Genomic DNA, 19,602 nt, shown 5'->3' with positions numbered 1-19,602 from the left:
TGAAAGTAGCACACAGTTACAAAAATGTTTCAAAAAATTATCTCTGTGTCAATTACACAGGCAAACAAGATGGAAAAGTAACTGTGGGCAGACTAGGCCCTTAAAAAATATTTCTGCAAAATACACAAAAGCAGCAACAGAAATATAAAGTTGCAGCACTACTAGGCCAGGCCACTCTTACAGTCTACTGCTACTCTACAGTTGAACCTCCTCCTAATAGCTAGCTACCGGGGAAGGTTACACACAATCCCTAGTTATTTAGAACCCTATTTATTTAAAACACTATTTAAAACCCAATCTTACAACTATCACAACACTTTAAAACCCTATTTATTTGAAACACTATTTATTTAAAACCCAATCTTACAACTATCACAACACTTTGAAACCCTATTTATTTAAAACACTATTTATTTAAAACCCAATCTTACAACAACTATCACACAACACTTATAGAGAAAAGTGAAAACCCCAAAAACCTAAAAACAGGGAAAAATTAATAAACCCCAAGCGCACAGTTAAAGAATGGAACACTACAGATTAGAACGCCGTGTGTGACGTGCGTGTGTCTGTGTGTTGTGTGCGTGTGTAAAATATAAAATGGCTGGGCCAATCTCACTCAGGTGTAGGCTTCTCCAACGCCGGGTCTCTGGCGTCCACCTCTGAGGGTCTGGTCTGGTGGCTGGTCACACAGGTGGGCCTGGAGTGCAGGCAGGCAGGCAGGCAGGCAGCAGGCACAGGCAGCAGTGACTCTCCGCAGAAAAAAATTGCCCAAAAAAGTGGTTTGGCAAAAAATAGGGTGGGGGGATTCAAAAGGAGAAAAAACACCCTCCTTTCCCACCAAGGGCTGCAGGCTGGCAATGCTTGCAGGCAGTCAGATGTTTAAAAAAAAATCTAAAATCTATTCCTCTTCTTCTCTTCACAAAAAAGGATTTTAAAAAAATGGGAAGAGGAGGTTTGCTCTGCAAGGAAGAGGTTTCCTTCCAATCCTTTCCTTAAAAAAAATCTCCCCCTCTTCTAGCCCCAACAAGGATTAAAAAATGAGCAGAGGGTTTGCCTCTGCAAGGCAGAGGTTTCTTTAAAAAAAAAATCTCACCCTCTTTTAATGCAGAAAAGGATTTTAAAAAATGGGAAGAGGAGGTTTGCTCTGCAAGGAAGAGGTTTCCTTAGAAAAAAAAAATTCTCCCCCTCTTCTAGCCCCAACAAGGATTTAAAAATGAGCAGTGGGAAACCTCTGCAAGGCAGAGGTTTCTTTAAAAAAAATTTCCACCCTCTTCTCTCTTTATTTTAAAAATTGCTTAAATAAAGCAGAAAACCAACCAACAAGGCAGAGCACTGGCGTAAATGCAGAAAAACAGCACCCACAAAAATCCAAAATCAAAATGGAGGCAAGACTTACTAAGCAAGGCAGCAGATCTCTCTCTTGTGTCTCTTCTCCCACGCAAGGCAGCAGAAAGGAAGAAAATGGCTACTGGTGGCCCCTTAAATACCCTCCTGCAAAGCCCTCCAAAAATCACCCCCACCCTTGACCCTACCTCCACCTGTACCTGGCCAATGGGAGGGTGTGATTTACTATCCAAACCTTATTTGGTCATTTTCCTCTGCAGGTAGGAACTTTTATTTTCAATGGAGGTGAATGGGAAAATTTTTCTGCATTGAAGTCAATGGAGAAAAAAGGCGGGAAATTCAAAGAGCTGTCAGAATTAAAATGGAGGGGGAAGAAGAAGGCAATTCTGCAGCCACAAAATGGAGGCTGCAGACATGCCCACGGAGGTCCGAATCACCCGAATTTTTTTTAACGAAATCGGGGTGATTCGGATCGGGCACAGAAATTTTCGGAGGTGCGCAGTGGTGATTTGGATCGGCTCCGAATCACCCGAAATTCGTTGTTTCGGGCACAGAACGATCTGTGCCCGAAACGAAATGCACATCCCTAGAGAGTAGGCACTCTATTTATGTATTAAAAGGTGTTCCTGTACAAAACTACCCAAAAAGGTCACTGCCACACATACATGAAATAATCAAGCATTAGCGCTCTAATAGCACAGTTAACAACAGCAACATATCTCTTCTTCTTCTTGGACTCAACAAAACAATGAGAGAAATAGGCAAGGAGAGATAGGAGATGCAGAATCTTCAGAACCAGGCCTAGTGGTTAAGTAGATATGGACAAAAACCAGACTTGGGAGGTCTGAGAGGAAACGGAAGTTGAGAACTCCTAGCTAGTCCTCCTAGTCCTTCTATGGACTTACAGGTTAGGTACAGATATGGGAAACACCTATATCAGGCATCTGCGATATAGGAAGGTGCTGAAAGGCATCACCTCATAGTGCACGGGAGATGGCAATGGGAAACTCCTCCTGTATTCTACCAAAGAAAACCACATGGCTCTGTGGTCACCAGGAGTCATCATCAACTCAAGGGCACAACTTTACTTTACAGATATAAAGGCCTGAGATCCCCTTCAGTGTTTATTTTAGCTTCCACACTGAGATTCTTTACATGTAAAGGGGAAAGAGCCATATTTCAGCCCAACATAATATACTCTTTGTCAACCACTTGTGTTAAAGTATTGATATGATTGTGTTTATAGCATATAGGGTATGGGTCTATGCTGATATAATTTAAAATATTGTCAGGTTTTTGTTTTTCTTTTTTGTTCTGTTACATAATTTATGCTATTGCTTTGACAGCGAAATCCTATGCATGTCTGCTCAGAAGTAAATCCCACTTAATTTCATGGGACTTACTCACAAGTAAGTGTGCTTAGTGCTTGCAGTCTAAATTGTTTTGTGTAATTGAATATGAGTAGATGTTAATGGGGGGAAAGCCTACAAACCCTTCAAGCATGCCACTGAAAGACCTCTGGGACTGAGAGTGGAGGAATTTATTACTATATTGTTAGCAATGCAGAATTCTCAAAAGCTCATTGTAACTTTTTCCAGCACTATAACAAATGTCTGACCTGACCTAAAGAAGAGTTACACATAAGAAGGTATCCATATCATCAATATTCCTTATGACATGTTTTTCTTTATACGTAATATTTGAATGTTTAAAAATAACCACCACCACCCGGGCAATTAAACAGAGTTAATTTTACAAAGATCTAAAGTGAGCAGGATGCAAGGGTACATACAGCAAAAATATCATGTGTTTATAAGGATACAATTACAGTAATATAGATCCACAGAATCTGAGCTTAAAAGCTGAATCTCTATGTTTATATAGTGAGTTAAACGTTGATTTAGCAGGCTAATCCAAACATGTCAGTCAATAGAACTAAATACACAGTAGCAAAACACTGTATGCTTAATGTTGTAAAAAGAAAGTTTTGAGAGGGAGGGAGGGAGGGAGGGAGAGAGAGGGAGAGGGGTTCAACCAAAAATTCGAATCACTTTATTGAAACAGCCAGCAAATGGAAAACCAGCTTTAAAAATCATGATTTCCACAAAGACCACCCCATTGTTCCCAATGGATAGGTCCTAGGGACACCAAAGTGGGTTGGGTGGTAAGGCATGGTGGGTGCCACTACCAACCAGCCCACAAAAGAAACGGGCAAGTGGGCAATTTAAAAAAATGTTTTACTTTTAAAAAACCCTCATAGGATCCTATGGGGGTTTAGGTTAAAACAATTCTAATTGCCTGCTTGCCCATTTCTTTTGTGGGTTGGGTGGCATCCATCATGTCATACCACCCAACCCATTATGGTGTACCTAGGACCTACTTATGGGAAACAATGGAGTTATTCAAGTTCGTCATTGTTCCCAATGGGAGAAAAAAGCAGAATGCACTGTACACATTTTGCAACCCTGTGTCGTAAAGCTGTTGGCATGGTTGACCCGACAGGATTTAAGATTCCTCCAGTTCCACTTCTATGAGTTACGATGGAAATTCTATAGATAAGAGTAGCAGCTTAGCTGCATGAACCAAAGCAAAAAAAAAAAAAAAAAAGACTCTCAAAGATAAAGTAGCATAAGCCAAAATAAAGTCCCTTAAAACTAAACTAGGTACCCCCCCTCTACAATAACTGAAATAAAGGAGCAAGGAAGGAAAAGAAGAAGGACAGGCTGAAACAAGAAAGGTTGAACAATTAAAGTACGAGGAACACTGTCTGCGGAAAACAACGTTGCTGACAGTACTGACTTATGAATAGCGTCTGCTTGATATAGGGCTCGAGATAAACGGCAGCCAATCAGGCTTTCCTGACTCAGCATTTCTATTTCCTCTCCTGTGAGATCTTGTGCCTGCGTGTCTCCCACTGAGCCTTTCTCTTGAGACGTCTTCTTAACACAGGTGAAATGCCAGCTTCCTCCTGATCAGTCTCCTCAGCCCTCATCTCTGCCAGCTGTTCAGATTCCCCTGTCTGCTGCTGTTCCAGCTCAGCTTCAGAGTCTGTTCTCACAGCCAAGTCCTCCTGCTGTGCTTCTGAGCCTGTTCTCCCAACCAAGTCCTCCCGCTCCTCCTCTGACTCTTCTGACTCAGAGGTCTGATCCATGGCACCCTGCTTTGAAAAACAACACTGCAGAATAGAAGCAGTACACACAGTCCCACCCAACACAGAACAACACATTTTACCAAACACACAGTCCAAAGATGGCCAAAAAATAAGCACTAACCCAGAATCCACTGCCAGCCACAGTGCCTGCACTGCAGGAACATTATTGGCACAAGGTGCTCTCTCACAAACAATTATGGCTGCATCCTAACTTGCAACAGGTGCCATAAGCTCAACTACAGCAATGTCTTCAGCCAAATTTTGACTGAGTGAGTACACCTTGCAATGGAGAATGCAGATTGCATTGCAGAGCAGAGCAGTAAGAGAGTGAAGCACAAGTTACTCTCAAGGCCAGATATGGACCTCATCACAGCTATCACCAAGAAATATTACAAACAAATAAACAGAGCTGAGCTGCCATTGTCCATTTCTAGCCACAGCACCATCTCAAAAACAAACATTTTAGAAGGGTGGTATATAAATCCAATAAATAAATAAACCACAACTCAAGGAAGGAAAGAAAGCACCCAAGTTCTGACTTAGTCAATCTGAGATTCAGCAAAACCAGATAGTTATAGCAGAAATAGGTAGCACAGCATTATACACAGTGCTGAGAAAAGAAAACCACAAAATCAAACCATCCTTGATCCCTTCCTCCTCTCCTGATATAAGGGCTCTCTCTGCAGCACTGTCCCTTTGAATACATTTTGAAATTCCCTTCTTCTTTTGTTTGCCCTTTGTCAATATGAGATCCAGCAAAACACTTAGAGCAGCAATAGCACCACATATACTCAGTGCTTAGAAAAGAAAACCACAAAATCAAACCTTCCTTCTTCCTTTCTTCCTTCTGTCCTGATGTGATGTATCCTCTTCTTCATATGGGCTCTCTCCCTGCCTCCCAGTCCCTTTGAATACATTTTGAAAATCCCTCTAAGGGTGTTTTCCCCCTCCCTCCTCCTAGCCAATGGGGGCACAGTTGCCCATGCCAACACTCGATTTTAATGACAACAAGCCAACCAAGAAGCACGTAGATCTCAAGCCAATCTGAAGCCAGTGCCAGAAAACCCATGGGGGGGGGGGGGCTGCCAAAAATTGTGGCTCAAATTGTGTGAATCTTTGCACCAAATTAGGGCTGATTCAATTTGACCTTGAATCAGCAGTGCTCATAACATCTGAAGAGGCCTTATATCAGCCACTGATGAATAGGAAGCCCTGAAAAGGGTATATTTTTACATTCAAAAGGCAATATTTGGAATGTGAAGTTTGACCACACAACAAAAGCCAGTTTTTCAGCACTAAGTCTGTCAAAGCCATGATGAAATATTGGGTTGTTGTCTTACCTTCTTTGCCTTCCTGGCCTGAGTGCTTCCTTAACAACAGATGTTATATCTCTTGCAAGAGGAAGAGGGTAGTTTAGCTTTCATTCCAAGGCTGAAATGATCTTGAATGCCAGACACTTGCAGTAGCTAGTCCTGGAGTCTGCTTAGTCAGGCCCCCACACACAAAGAGGGAGTGTGGATCTAATCCCCTTTCCAATTTGTGGGGCCTGTAGCAAAATCTAGGGGTAACCAGTCCACTGCCAACTAACCGACTTGTCCTCATGTATAAACTGGGAGCTCACATTGTGGTGCAGCTCCTGAGCATAGCAAAAGTGCAATCTCCAAGCCTGGAGATGAAGTTATAGTTACAGATGCAGTTACAACCAGGGAGGCTTCTGGGAGTGCACAGAATAAGCTCAGCCGGTAACAATATTCACAGAGTAAAAATAAATGAAATGCATCCTTGTTGTCTGGCTCCGGTGCTTCTCAAGTAGTTTTGACTAAGTATGTTTTAGGATGTACGCCACTCTGAAATATTGTGTGTCCCAAGTACATCACTGAGTGTGTGCAAAACTAACATTTCTCTGCAGAGATAGTAAGTCCATATTGTCAGACTTTTCTTAAGACTTCTGTCAATTCAGCATTGTGCTCCTCAATGGTTTTGCCATACACTAAAATGTCATCTTGAAAGTAAGTGATGCCATCCGTTGTCCCAAAAATTGCATGCATCATTATTTGAAATACTGAAGCAGCAGAGGCTAAGCCAAAGGACAGCCTTTTGTATTGAAAAAGACCCTGGGGTAATGAAGGCTTTGTATTTGAGAGAACTTTTGAGCAGAGGAATTTGATGATAGCCGAAGACAAGTCCAAAGTTGTGAACACTGCAGCCTCTTTCAGAGTAAGCAGCATTTCATTGATTTTATTTATTTATTTATTTATTTATTTATAGAGTAATGATGACAATCCACTACCATGTTGGAGTTCACATCTCTTAAATTTACGCACATTCAAAGTGTGCCATTTGATTTCTTCACAAGAACAATGGGAGACCCATTCTGATGAATCAACAGGCTCTATGATGTTAGTATGCTGTAGTCTTAAGAGCTTCTCTCTAAGTGGCTGGTGCAATACTATGGGTACATTGCTCCCTTTGTGTTGTACAGGTATTGAATTTGCCTTCACCTGAATTTTATGTTTGAAATATATGGCAGTGCCAGGAGTATAATTTTAAAAATGTGCTAAAAATCAGCAATCATATCAGCATATGGATACTCCATCATCTGTAATACGGGTTCCGTGCTATTTGGGTCTAACACGATCCGTAGATCTTTCTGATGTTTCCAGCCCAATACTGAGGCTCCTTTTTGTGATACATACACTTTCCCTTCTGCAGTACACCCTTTGTATTCCAGCTCAGCAGTGAAGTATCCATTTATGGCAATAGGGGAACCTCCATATCTCCATGGGTGGATGTCTGAAGACTGCAGGTGCAGATCTGATGTAGTAAAGAGGAGTTTCTTGTGAAGTAGATGGGAAATAAGAGTGTACAGAGATCCATAATCAGCCAGTATCTGAACTTCATGGCCATTAACTTGACAATGTGGAGAAGCAGGCTCTGATTATGTCACACTTAAAACACTGTCAGGAAGTGGTTCATCTATCTCATCCTTATCATATAGTGAATCAGTAATGGTGTGAACAGCAGACTTGCAAACCTTAGCAAAGTGTCCCCCTTTTTTGCACCTGTTGCGTGCAGAACAGTGAGCAAAACTGGCTTTTTGGGCAGAGTCTCCACATCCGTAGCAGTGGTAACTCCTCCTTTCTTGTGCTGCCTCTTTCTGGGGCAGTGCCATATGAGAGCACCGGGCTTTGGAGGATTTAGACTGAACAGATTGGATTTCAGGAGGTTTGTTTATTCATCCATCCATCCATCCATTTCTTATTCTTCTATACCACCCTATCAAAAGGCTATGGATGGTGCACAACCAATAAAATACAAACAACAAACACCATTTAAGAGAGGTTAAAATAATATAAAAACACAATTTAAAAGGAGTTGAAACGGTATAAAAAGAGATCCAAAATAGTTCAGAGCCATTTAAAACCAATTAAAAATACTTTAAAACAATTTAAAAACCTTAGAAGACCAGGCCAAACAAGTAAGATTTTAGGGCTCTCTTGATGTTCCTTCTGGGGGAGTGTAATCCCATCCAGCACAGGAAGATCTAACTCATCCCTCAGATTCTGGTTCCCCACAGTGAGCACCTCCATCTTGCTTGGATTCAGCTTCAATTTGTTGTCCCTCATTCAGCCCATTACTGCCCATAGGCAGGCATTTAGGGAATGAATGATAATGATAAGGAGAAATAGATTTGGGCGTCATCAGCATACTGGTAACACCCTGCACCAAATCTTCTGATGACCTTACCAGCAGTTTCATGTAGATGTTAAAAAGCATTGGTGACAGAATGGAGCCATAATGAACTCCATATAATAGCTCCCATTTTGAGAAGCAACTGTCACTAAGTTCCACCATCTGGAATCTGTCCGAGAGATAAGAGTGGAACCACTGCAAGGCAGTGCCCCCTATCCCAAACTCCCCCGACCAAAGGATACCATGGTCGATGGTATCGAACACCGCTGAGAGATTCAGAAGAACCAACAGAATCACACTCCCTCCGTCAATTCCCTGATAAAGGTCATCCATCAGGCCGACCAAGGTTGTCTTAACCCCATAACCTGCTCTAAAGCCAGTTTGAAATTGGTCTAGATAATCAATTTCCTCCAAAACTGCCTGGAGGTGGTTGGCCACCACTCTCTCAATCACCCTTTCCAACTATGGGAGATTGGAGGTTAGTTTTGGATACCAAGAGAGTGATTTGGCACAGTGAAGAGCATTTTCCACCCTCCTAGCCTTCTCTATAACTTTATCCAAGGTATGTTTCAACTCCAATAGCAGTTTTCCACGCAGTTTGGAGCAATTTGTTTTCACAACCATCTGATCCCTGATCAGTTCATCAGTAAAGTTGGCAAACTCACAGGATACACTTAAAGCATGCAGTGCTGTGACATACTGATCAATAGATTCACCAGGCAGTTGGGATCTAGAATAGAACTTGTAACATTCAGCATTCACATTCATAGTAGGGTTGAAATGATCATCTAAGGCTTGAAGAGCAGCTTCATAAGAACTGGCATCCCCTTCCAAGCTGGCAGGAAAGGGCAAATGATTATATTTTTTTTGGCTTTCAGGGCCAAGGCAATAAAGCAATATAGCCTTCTGCTTCGTTGGAGTAAAACCATGGTTCTGTATAGTGAGGAGGTAATTGCAGAAATAGGATCTACATTGGTTCCAGGGAAGAGCAGGTTCTCTGCGGTGGACAAGAAAAAAGGTGGTGGTGGGATATGAGTCATCCTGCAGTAGGCATCCAGTGAACAATAGAGTCCAGGTTTGATAAAAAAAAGAGTACCTTCAGGGATTGTTCAGGCCAGGAAGCTGGAGAAACAATCAGCAGCAGCAATAGTAGAAAGCAGTTCAGGAATGTAGGCCCAGTAATGCAATGAAATGACGTTGCAGGAACATTCACAAGATTTGCAGGCTCACCCAGTGGTGGCTATTACCTGAGAGCAGAGTGGGCACCTGAAAATGCCTGAAAACATTTGTCAGCCATTTTTCCTCCTCTTTCTATCTTCTGAAGCCATTTTTCTGTCTGCCTCACTGCCTCTGTGTCTGTGCCTCTTCCCTGCCTGCAGCTTGACTCAAATGTGTTCACAGAGTGAGCAACAATAACAGGATTTTTTAAACACCAATAGGAACACACAGAGTTATTCAAATTTGAATATTAATGAGGCAGGAGCAGCGGGAAGTGACTTGCCTAGCAAGCATGAGGTTGCCGGTTCAAATCCCCGCTGGTACCTATATCAGGCTGCACCTATATAGGAAGATGCTGAAAGACATAATCTCATACTGTGCGAGAGGAGGCAACAGTAAACCCCTCCTGTATTCTACCAAAGACAACCACATGACTCTGTGGTCACCAGGAGTTAACACCGACTCGATGGCACACTTTACCTTTAGGGGCCAATTACAAGGCTTGCCTTTATTTTCAGAAGGTGAGTGGAACTTAAAATGCCCTGGGCACCAAGCAAAAGGCATCATGATGATTGACTCCTCAGGCAGCCAATCAAGTGCCCAGAGGGTGGAGAAGTCTTTTTCTTTTAGCTTCTTGTATTCTATTCAGTAATCTTTTGCAGTTTGTTTGTTTTAGACATTTGACCCAAGGGGGATCCTGTAGAGAGTGTGGTGGAGGAGTCAAGAGGGAAAGGGGGGTGAAGGGAAGGAGAAAATGGAGTTATTGCTGAATAAACCCTTAGTTAAATCTATTTAAGATTTCCTTGTGTGCATGAGGGAAGCAGCTAGAAAGCACTACTCAGAATAATCCAATCGCCATTTTGGTTAGAGAGCAGGTTGGCTGACTGGCTGACTGTTGGTAAGTCTGATCTTTTGCTGGCTTCTTTGTTTGTGTTTGTTTGGACTACAACCCTCATTTCTCTCTCTGTATCCTCCTATGCTGGGATCCTCTTAAGCTTGTATTTGCTAGAAACCAGATACTCTGCTAAGGATCAGCATCTTGTCGTTGAGATCTCTCGATCTGGTTCTCTGGGGTTGCCAACTACTGCTTTAATCTTAGGCCCATTCACACTTTATGTTCAACACTTGTACAACGAATGTACAGTGTACACAGGTACCATACAGTACTGTACACAGATACAGACTTCCACATGTTATGTTGAATGCAGATACAGAAATACACTTCCTATCTGTACCATGCATTTGAAGGCCCCGTATCCAGTTTCACTTTTAAAATGAACACAAGTACAGTCATTCACACAAACACATGTATGAGTGTACAGACATTCTGTACACTCGTACAGCATAATGTCTAAACTGGGCTCTTGTGTGCTCTTGTTTAGTAAACTTAACCTTTATTTTCAAGAAACTTGCCTTGACTCCATTGCTCCCTTCTTTATGTTAACTCTGATCCTGCCTGTACCCATGATCAGCTTTCCAGCTACCTTACTATACAGTATTGCTCTATGCACATTTGCACCCAATTTGAGCTAATTCCCCCACATAAGCCAAAACCATAGTCACAGAGCATGATAACAGCCATGCCATCTGAGCACAAATGGTAACATGAGAGTTCAGTAACTAGTGGTCTTATGCATTTCTGTTGAAAATACCATTAAAGTAAGATTCTGGACATGTTAATCAGCAATGTTGCCGTAACCGTAAAGTAAAATTAAAAATGAGATTATAGTTCTGTTAATAAGGTTAGGAAAACATTTTTATAAGCTGTAATACATAAACCATTCACATGTGTTCATTTTGTAAAATGTTTAAAAACTGAAGAAATTCAAGGCTCATTATTTTAACCACTAACATGTGTCTTGCGAAAGAATATATGTTGCCTTTTCCCCCCAACAAGAAACATGATCTGAATCTTATTAGCCAATCATATTATAAAAGAAGGAGATTTCCCCCCAACTCTTTGAAATATTACAGATGCTTTGATAGACTTGATTTGGCGGGGGTGAGGGGAATCTTTGGATGTCATTAATATTTCCACACCGATAATTCATCTCAATCACATTGCTTCACCTAAGACAGCAAGAATGAGGTTCAGCTGAAAGATTAAAATCTATTTTAGAAATGAAAACATGGTGCGTTTGATTTAGACATGTCAGTGGCATGATTTGACAACTGATTCTCGTGGTTGCTGTGCTCCCTGTTGGTGCCATCTCCACCACTATCCCCACTAGGACACAGCCATGCTTCTGATGAATTGATTTAATATCAGTTCATGGATTGTCCATTAACTTCAATGGGATTTTAAAAAAAACTTATGACTTTTGCAAGCATAACGCTATGCCACTATGGGTGGGAGGAACAAGCTCAGCGTAAGCATGGGTTTTCAATAGATCTGCTTCTTGTCTAACATTGCCCCACTTTGCCCATATTTTGCCCTAAGTGGCAACAGTGCTCTGCTAATGTAAGGATTCCACCAACACAATAACCGTGCTACCCCAGTGTAGATTAGCTATATAAGCTATATAAGGAAACTGTTCACACAATCAAAAACTTGGTAGGACAAGTGTCCTAGCCAGGTTTGGGAGCTGTGCGCACTCCCAATTTTTGGTTGTGTGGAAGCAAACAACTAGGTAGGAGGAGAGTGAATTGATTGTGTGGGAGATGGGAGCTGGATAGGACAGCTTTTCCTCCTACCTTGGTATAATGCTGGGTATGAAAACAGGGTAGGACGGCACTGTCCTACCTAGCTCCTGTCTCCCAAACAATCACATCTTCCTCCTCCAACCAACCAATCAATCAATCTTTATTACAATCAAAGACCAGCACAAAGTATAGAGCAAAACTAATACACAAATATGGCCTCTTCCAACCAAGTTATTTGCTCCCATACAGTTGAAAACTGAGAGTATACACAGATCCCAAACCTGTCCTACCATTTTTCAGTTGTGTGAGCAGTCTCAATCTCTTTCTTTCAGCTCCACCAGTGCAAGAATTTGACTACTTTGTTGTGCTGGTCAAAGACCGAAATAAAGACTATGACTATGACTACTTTGTTAACTAGTTTTCTTTTCTGTCCTTGGAAAGTACCAGGATCTTGTGGTGGTTCTTCTTGTTTTATCTTCAGTTTTGGAAACTATTAATAATTTGCTCCTCCTTTCTTATTTGCATGATCTTGATTCTGTTTTGTCTTTATTTTCTTCTTATCTAATGAAGTACACATTTTATGTCCTTCTTAATGGTCTTCTTTTCCTCAGCCTACTGGGGCTCCTCAGTATCCTGTGTGTTAGTTCATTAGCTTTTTGTTCTTTATAGCCATCCTGTGGACTATGAATTAATCAGTATATTTATGCTGATTATATTGTTGATCTTATCTTGTTTATCTCTCACCATGTCTTCTTGCTATTTCTCCATCGTTGTCCCGCCTCTTCCTTGTTAAATCTTTCAGAAGCAGAACTGTCTGTCAAAGATAGACAGCTGTTAAATGTTGCTAAAATCCACGTATTATCCATTTGTAATCCATGAGCATCAGAATACATTTTTAGGAGGAAAGGCATCTGGAAATGTTTTTGAAGGTGTGTCAAAGAATACACCTAAAAAATAAATGTGTGGACAGTAATTTAGAATGATTTATGGTAACAGCCATCTGTTACAAACCAATAGCAAACAGAGAGAGATGGATTCTCCTCTCCAGCACCAGTACCAGGTTGTGGGAGGCCCAGAGAAAAAGCCCTGCATTAGGCCCTGCAGCTGGGTGGCAGCTCCTCCAACCTTCCCTTTCTTCAAACAATGGTGGTGGCAAGAGCTCTGCACCCTTGGAGGGTGGGATAAGGAGGAGTGCCGCCACCACATCCCACCCACTTGCCAAAGGATGAGCTGCCACCAAGTATCTCTGCAGTGACAACGACTACTCCCCTCCCCCTTGACAAATGGGCTTTCCTCCCAGAGGCCCCTGGATCATCACAGAAGTCTCTGAGGGGCAGAAGTTGCTGAGTGGGAAGACAGGAGAAGGTAGTTGTGGCATGAGAGAATTGTGACACTACTGCCTCCTTCCAGCACCAATATATGGAACCTGGGACCTCCGGGATTGGCCGTGCCCCTTTGGCTGGTGTCTGACGTGGCTAGCTCCTGTAGCCAACTGCAACTCCATCTTTGTCTGCAGCCTTCAACTCAAATAGACAGCAAATATCTAGGCAACTGCACCCCTTTCCTTTGAGCTCTTAGTACTGCTGAGAGGAGCAGTGAAGCATCAAGATCTGCAGCTGAGCAATCTGCATTTTAACAGAGGCACTGTAGAGAGAAAAGCATGAATGTGTGACTAGAAACCAGAGAAGTCTGTTTTGCTGTGATTTAGTTCCATCACACACAATCAACGGGGAAACTGTAATGGAAACAACACTAACCAAAAATTAAGGAGACAGAGAGGGAAAAGGTGTGCCAATTATTACAGTGGTGATCAATCTGGAACGTTACTTGTTCTGCAAATTTAAGCCATTTTCTTATTAAACAATAAAGCATACTTCGCTTTTAGAGTTCTGGAAACAATTATAGCACATCTGTGCACAGCGGAAGTTTTGTGGTGTCATGCAAATAACAGCAATGAAGAATTGGGCTACTTTTGAAAGAGTATGGCTGCCCAGAAGATTTTAGTATCTGGCTACACAGACCAAATCAAGCAAAATTCAGTAGCTGGAATTCAAGGAATTTTATGAAATGGATTATGACTACCTAAGGAATTATCACCATCATTTATTTATCACCATCAATTGATCCCTGTTAATTGGGCAAAGAGGCACCTTTTAACATGGTGATTCTCTTTATTTAGCAGGGGGAGAGTAACTGGCCCTATACACACCCAGCACAGTACCTCTAGTGACTGTTGCTGGTGTCTATTTTATGTTTCTTTTTAGATTGTGAGCCCTTTGGGGCAGGGATCCATCTTATTTATTATTTATTATTTCTCTATGTAAACCACCCTGAGCCATTTTTAGAAGGGCGGTATAGAGATGGATTAAATAAATAAATAAATTTGAAAATACTTAGAATTACCTAAGGAAAGTGTTTGTTTAGCAAATAAGAATTAAAATTGAAAAATGAATGTTTGGTGCTTCAGCAACTCACTTTTGACTGCAGCCAACATTTTGAGAACTCCTGCTCAGGGCTAGTTCACACAACTGTTTTGGGGAGTCATTTTCAGTGGGTATTGATTTTTTTGCTTTGCCAAACTTGGATTGAAGGTGGACATAAGCCTGGATTGAAGGCAGATTCACGTGTCATGTTGAACACTCATACGAGTGTACATAGGAACAGAAGTTGCCTTATCAAGCCAGACCCTAACCAAGTCATACCTTGGTCCATCTAGCATAGTATCATATACACGAACTGGAAGTGGCAGTCCAAGGTTTCAGGCAGATGTCTCTCCCAGCCCTACCTAGAAATGCCAGGAATTGAACCTGGGGCCTTCTGCATGCAAAGCAGATGCTCTGCCACCAGGCTATAGCCCCATCCATACAGAGGTACAATTATTCACATACTGAGGCTGTGCGCACAACCTTGTCAGGGAGGGTGGGTGGGCTGCAGGGGAGGCAGGAGTTTGACTGCCTTCTCCAGAAGACAAATGGCCACTGTTCTCTCCTCTGTCACGTCATGCGCCCACATGAGCAGCAGAGGACTTATCCCTTCCCACATCCCAGGATGCCCTGGGGCACAAGCAGGCTGCTTGTCTAATTAGAGGAGCCACCACACTCGGCACGGTGGCTCCTTCCTCCTGGCTTGCTGCCAGAAATGGTGGTGGGCTGGGCGTGGGGGAGCCCACTGTTTAACTCAACAGTGATCGCCCAGATGAGCGCCAACTGAGGTTAAGCAAACCACAGGTTCATTTAAGCTCAGCTAAATGCCAGGTTTAAAAGTCAGGCTTGGTGCAGGTGCAGTGCCAAGAGTTGGGGATGTGTGAACCAGCTTGAGCTCGAGCCAGTTCAACATCAAATCTGGCCTGCTTGAGCCCCCAGCTTTGGTTTGGTTCGGACTTGAACTGAATTGGGCATACCAAGAATGACCTCACTCCTGGCACTTCACACGTGCAGCCTAACCCAGCCTGGGCTGCCCTAGCCTGGGTTAGGCTGTGCATGTGAATGCCCTTGTTATGTTAAACACAGGTGCAGAAGCACACTTTCTTTCTGTACAATGCATTTGAGAGCCCTGTGCCCAGATTCACTTTTTAAATGAATACAGTTACAGTCATTCGCACATCTGTACATCTGTACACTTGAACAATGTAAAGTCTGAATAGGGCTATAGTGAAGCAGTCATTTGAATGCATTAGAGTGTGACTTAATATGCCATTGCAAACACTCCGGAAAAGTGCTTGTAATGGGAAACTAAATTGCTATCTGAAACACATGCGCGAGACCACAAGCAAGAGTTCCACCAGACCAGCAGAGTAATAACGAAGGACTGAAAATAAACCCCAAATGAAGCAGTCAGTTGAATTAGGCTTAATAATGAATTCAGTTCTTTTTAAACTCTAGTGTCCTTGACACTTTTTCAGCAGGGATGTGGCAGCCACTTTTTCATCAATTCCTGCCATGATGGTGCTGGAGTTTTAAAGGCCTGTCATCATATGGGCAGGACCAATTCCACAGTTCCATCCTATCAATCATCACTCGGCCAAAACTGAGGGTGACTATCAGATTACTGTTGGAGATGTGGCTCCCGATGGCAGCATGAGCAACTCTATTAAAATGAATACAGTTACAATTTGCTCCATTATGTATGATTTTACATAGGATTCCATAGCACTTTCACTTAACCTTGGCTAAATACTGGGTTCAAAAGTGGGGTTTGGTGTGGGTACAGTGCTAGGAGCGACTTCGATCTCTGCACTTGGCTAGGCTGCACATGTGAATACCCTTAATGTCTCCATAAACTATTAAATAGCAGTGCTCTCCTTACCTGTACACTACTGCTGCAGCTGGGGTAGATAAAGAAATCTCCCCTCCAAGCTCTCTAACAATTATATGGACATGCATGATTAGATTTCTCCATGTGGTAGTTGGTCTTTAACATTACAGCAGTGCTCTAGGATGAAACCATAGAAAAGTAACTTCTATGCTACTGCTGTTAATGAAACCTAATTGTCATTCAGTAAGATGATGCAATAATGTTTGGGAGTTTGGTTGTTGTTTTCAGTGCAGCAATTTCCATTGCCAAAGAGCCAACTCCTTCTTAAAATAGAATACTGGCTTGTCTCTTCGGCAGTGGGAATTCCTGTACCACAAGCAAACAGCAAAGCTCTTTCTGTATGCTTGGTTCAATGACTTATCACCATTTTAGATCCAGCCTGTATGGAGAAATATGTTTCATTTAAATAAATGTGTTTTGACTTGCCACTTCATAATTTTGTAAGAAGTAATTACAACAGTCATGTGAAAAAGCTTCAGATAGAAATTGGGATCTATGTTAACTGGGCAAAGAGGCACCTTTTACCGTGGTGGTTCTCTTTATTTAGCAGGGGGAGAGTAACTGGCCCTATCCACCCCCAGCACAGTACTTCCAGTGACTGTTGCTGGTGTGTGTCTTATGTTTCTTTATAGATTGTGAGCCCTTTGGGGACAGGGTTCCATCTTATTTGTTACTTCTCTTTGTAAACCGCCCTGAGCCATTTTTGGGAGGGCGGTATAGAAATCGAATTATTATTATTATTATTATTATTATTATTATTATTATTATTATTACTTGTGATCTGTCACAGAATGCTTATGAAGGCACTACAATATGGTGAAAGCACATAACTGTCTTTACCTAAGTTAAAGATGATGCAGTTATTCTCATGAGCAGCTGCTCGTGTGGAGTGCCGGGGTGGAGGCTGATCTTAACACTTCCGTCCCCCCAACCCGCCTTTTTACCATGGCCTTTAGTTAAATAAAGATGTTTGTTGATCATGTGTGTGACAGAGTCAGGTGACTAAAGTGCCCGATTCACGGGGGAATCCCTCAATATATCGAGGGATTCCTGGAGGCTAGGACTAATTTTCCTGGCCTCCAGAGATCTGCACTGCCAGGAGCAGCACAGATCATGTGGGCATGTGAGCTATGCGTCCAACACATGGATGACAACTTTCTGGGGGGAAGGTAAGCTCAATCTTGCCTTCTCCCACATTCTCCCCACCTGCCAACAATGGCCATGTGCACGACCTTCCAGTCTAACAAAATTTCCTACACATTTGATTGTACTAAATGAGACAAGCCATGAAAAGGTTTTGATTGATGGCTTAAGCTTATGGGTGGTTCAATGCTGTGGTGACTGGAAGACTTTAATAAGCATATTGTTGAAATCAAGGAAACACGAGGGAGATTTTGAAGCAGACAAAAATCGTCTGAAGAATGGCTATGTACAAAAAGCACCTCGAGCAACCCCAAAATGAGCTAAAGCTATGAAAGGCTGCCAGTTATTTCTTCCCAAGGAGATAGATCCTTTTATTCTGAGATGGGACATAAGGCATTGAGTTGATATCAAAAGCATTCACAGCTGTTTCCTATTCATTCATCGACCCAGTTATCAGCAGGTGTGAACAACCATCGCTCCATTGACAACTACCCATTGCCATTTATGCTTTAGCATGGCACTTTTAAAATATATTTTTAAAATGCATATTATAAAAATGTTACTGAACATTATGAGCAAGGTTCATATGAAAAATACTGCAAAACCTTTGGATGTCTAATACCTCAATTACCGAACATCAACTGAATATTGACACACCCAGCAAACATCTGGAGGATATTTGTCACTGAAATGCACAGTTCAGAATAATGAGGAGAATATTCTGGAGAACATTCGTTTTAGCACCATACACATTGCATTTTCAAAAGGAGTAGCAGCTTGTGAACAGCCTGGGTAGGCTTAAGTTGTTCATGTACTATTTTGTAAAGTGCCTAGTAAATGTTAGGTGCCAGGAAGGTTGGATAAAAACAAATGTTTAAAGAACTTTTAAAATTTAACCTGTAAAATTGTAAATGGATTTCTAAAATTAAAATTAAAATCAGCTTCATCAGGCCTAGCCTGCAAGTAGGATGCTAATGAAATCCTTTCTGAGGCTCAGAGTTTAAGTAAAGTTTGGGATGTATTTTATATGGAGAAACTGACCTATCAAAATCAATTTGATAATGCCTATAATTTAGGCAATTATAAACCAGAGGCATTTATGGGAATTTAGTTCCAGTTTGTTTCGTATGGCAATAAGCTAAATTCACACACTGTGTGGCCATCCAAATATAGTTTGTTTTGCGTTTATCAGTCATGCAAAAATTTTGTAATATTTGTTTTTATTAGGCTGACTGTATCTCATTCATTTTCCTTGTGTATTATCACATTTATAATTAGAATTTGGTCCATCTATTTGGTGAATAATAGCTCCAGATTTTGGTTTTTTCCTTTATTTGTTAAATTATTGTATTGGTTTATTGTGTTGGGTAATATATTTGAATGAATATATTGACTTATGATCCTTTTTTATACGTACCTTGCAAAAACTACATTAAACACACTTTCAAATCAGCGGCCAACATAATGTTCAGCCAGTTTCCCTTCCACTGTAGATGCCCCAGTTACTGGGGGAATTGCACAAGAATGCAGTTGCTCAATGACTCAGAAATGCACACCTGCACTTATACAACACAGCTCCCATTGTGTTCCATGGAAGCTCTATTGCACAGGCGCAGGCACACATTTCCAAGTTGTCACACAACTGCACTCTCACACTCCACTGGGGCTCAATTTAACACAAAAGCCTAGTCAGGCTGGCTGTACATCATATCATCCAGTTATATTAAATGTCTTTTGAAAAGAAATAAACAGTGACAAGGATGCAGGCTGGATTTGGGATTCTGTTATGGGGGGAAATAGGTTGGGAAAGACTGCAGAATAGGTGGATTCATAGATGAGGTTATATTTAGCAAAGGGTGGAACCAAGGGATGTTTCCTACTGAATTTAATATAATGCCATTGATTATAACACATGCACCTACATTAGGTTGCCATTTTCTAAAAAGTCCTTTACATATTTGAAGGAACAGTCAAGGTAAGTGTGAAGTTAAACACTTATTTTATTTGGGTCACTTCGAAGAACCAATAAAGATGTTTGTTTTTCTTGGGTGTTCCCTTGAAAATGTGAAAGATGAGCATTCATTTTAAGTACT

Source organism: Hemicordylus capensis, chromosome 1, assembly GCF_027244095.1.
Source record: "Hemicordylus capensis ecotype Gifberg chromosome 1, rHemCap1.1.pri, whole genome shotgun sequence".
Lineage (NCBI taxonomy): Eukaryota > Metazoa > Chordata > Lepidosauria > Squamata > Cordylidae > Hemicordylus > Hemicordylus capensis.
Note: the sequence above shows the minus strand (reverse complement) of the source record.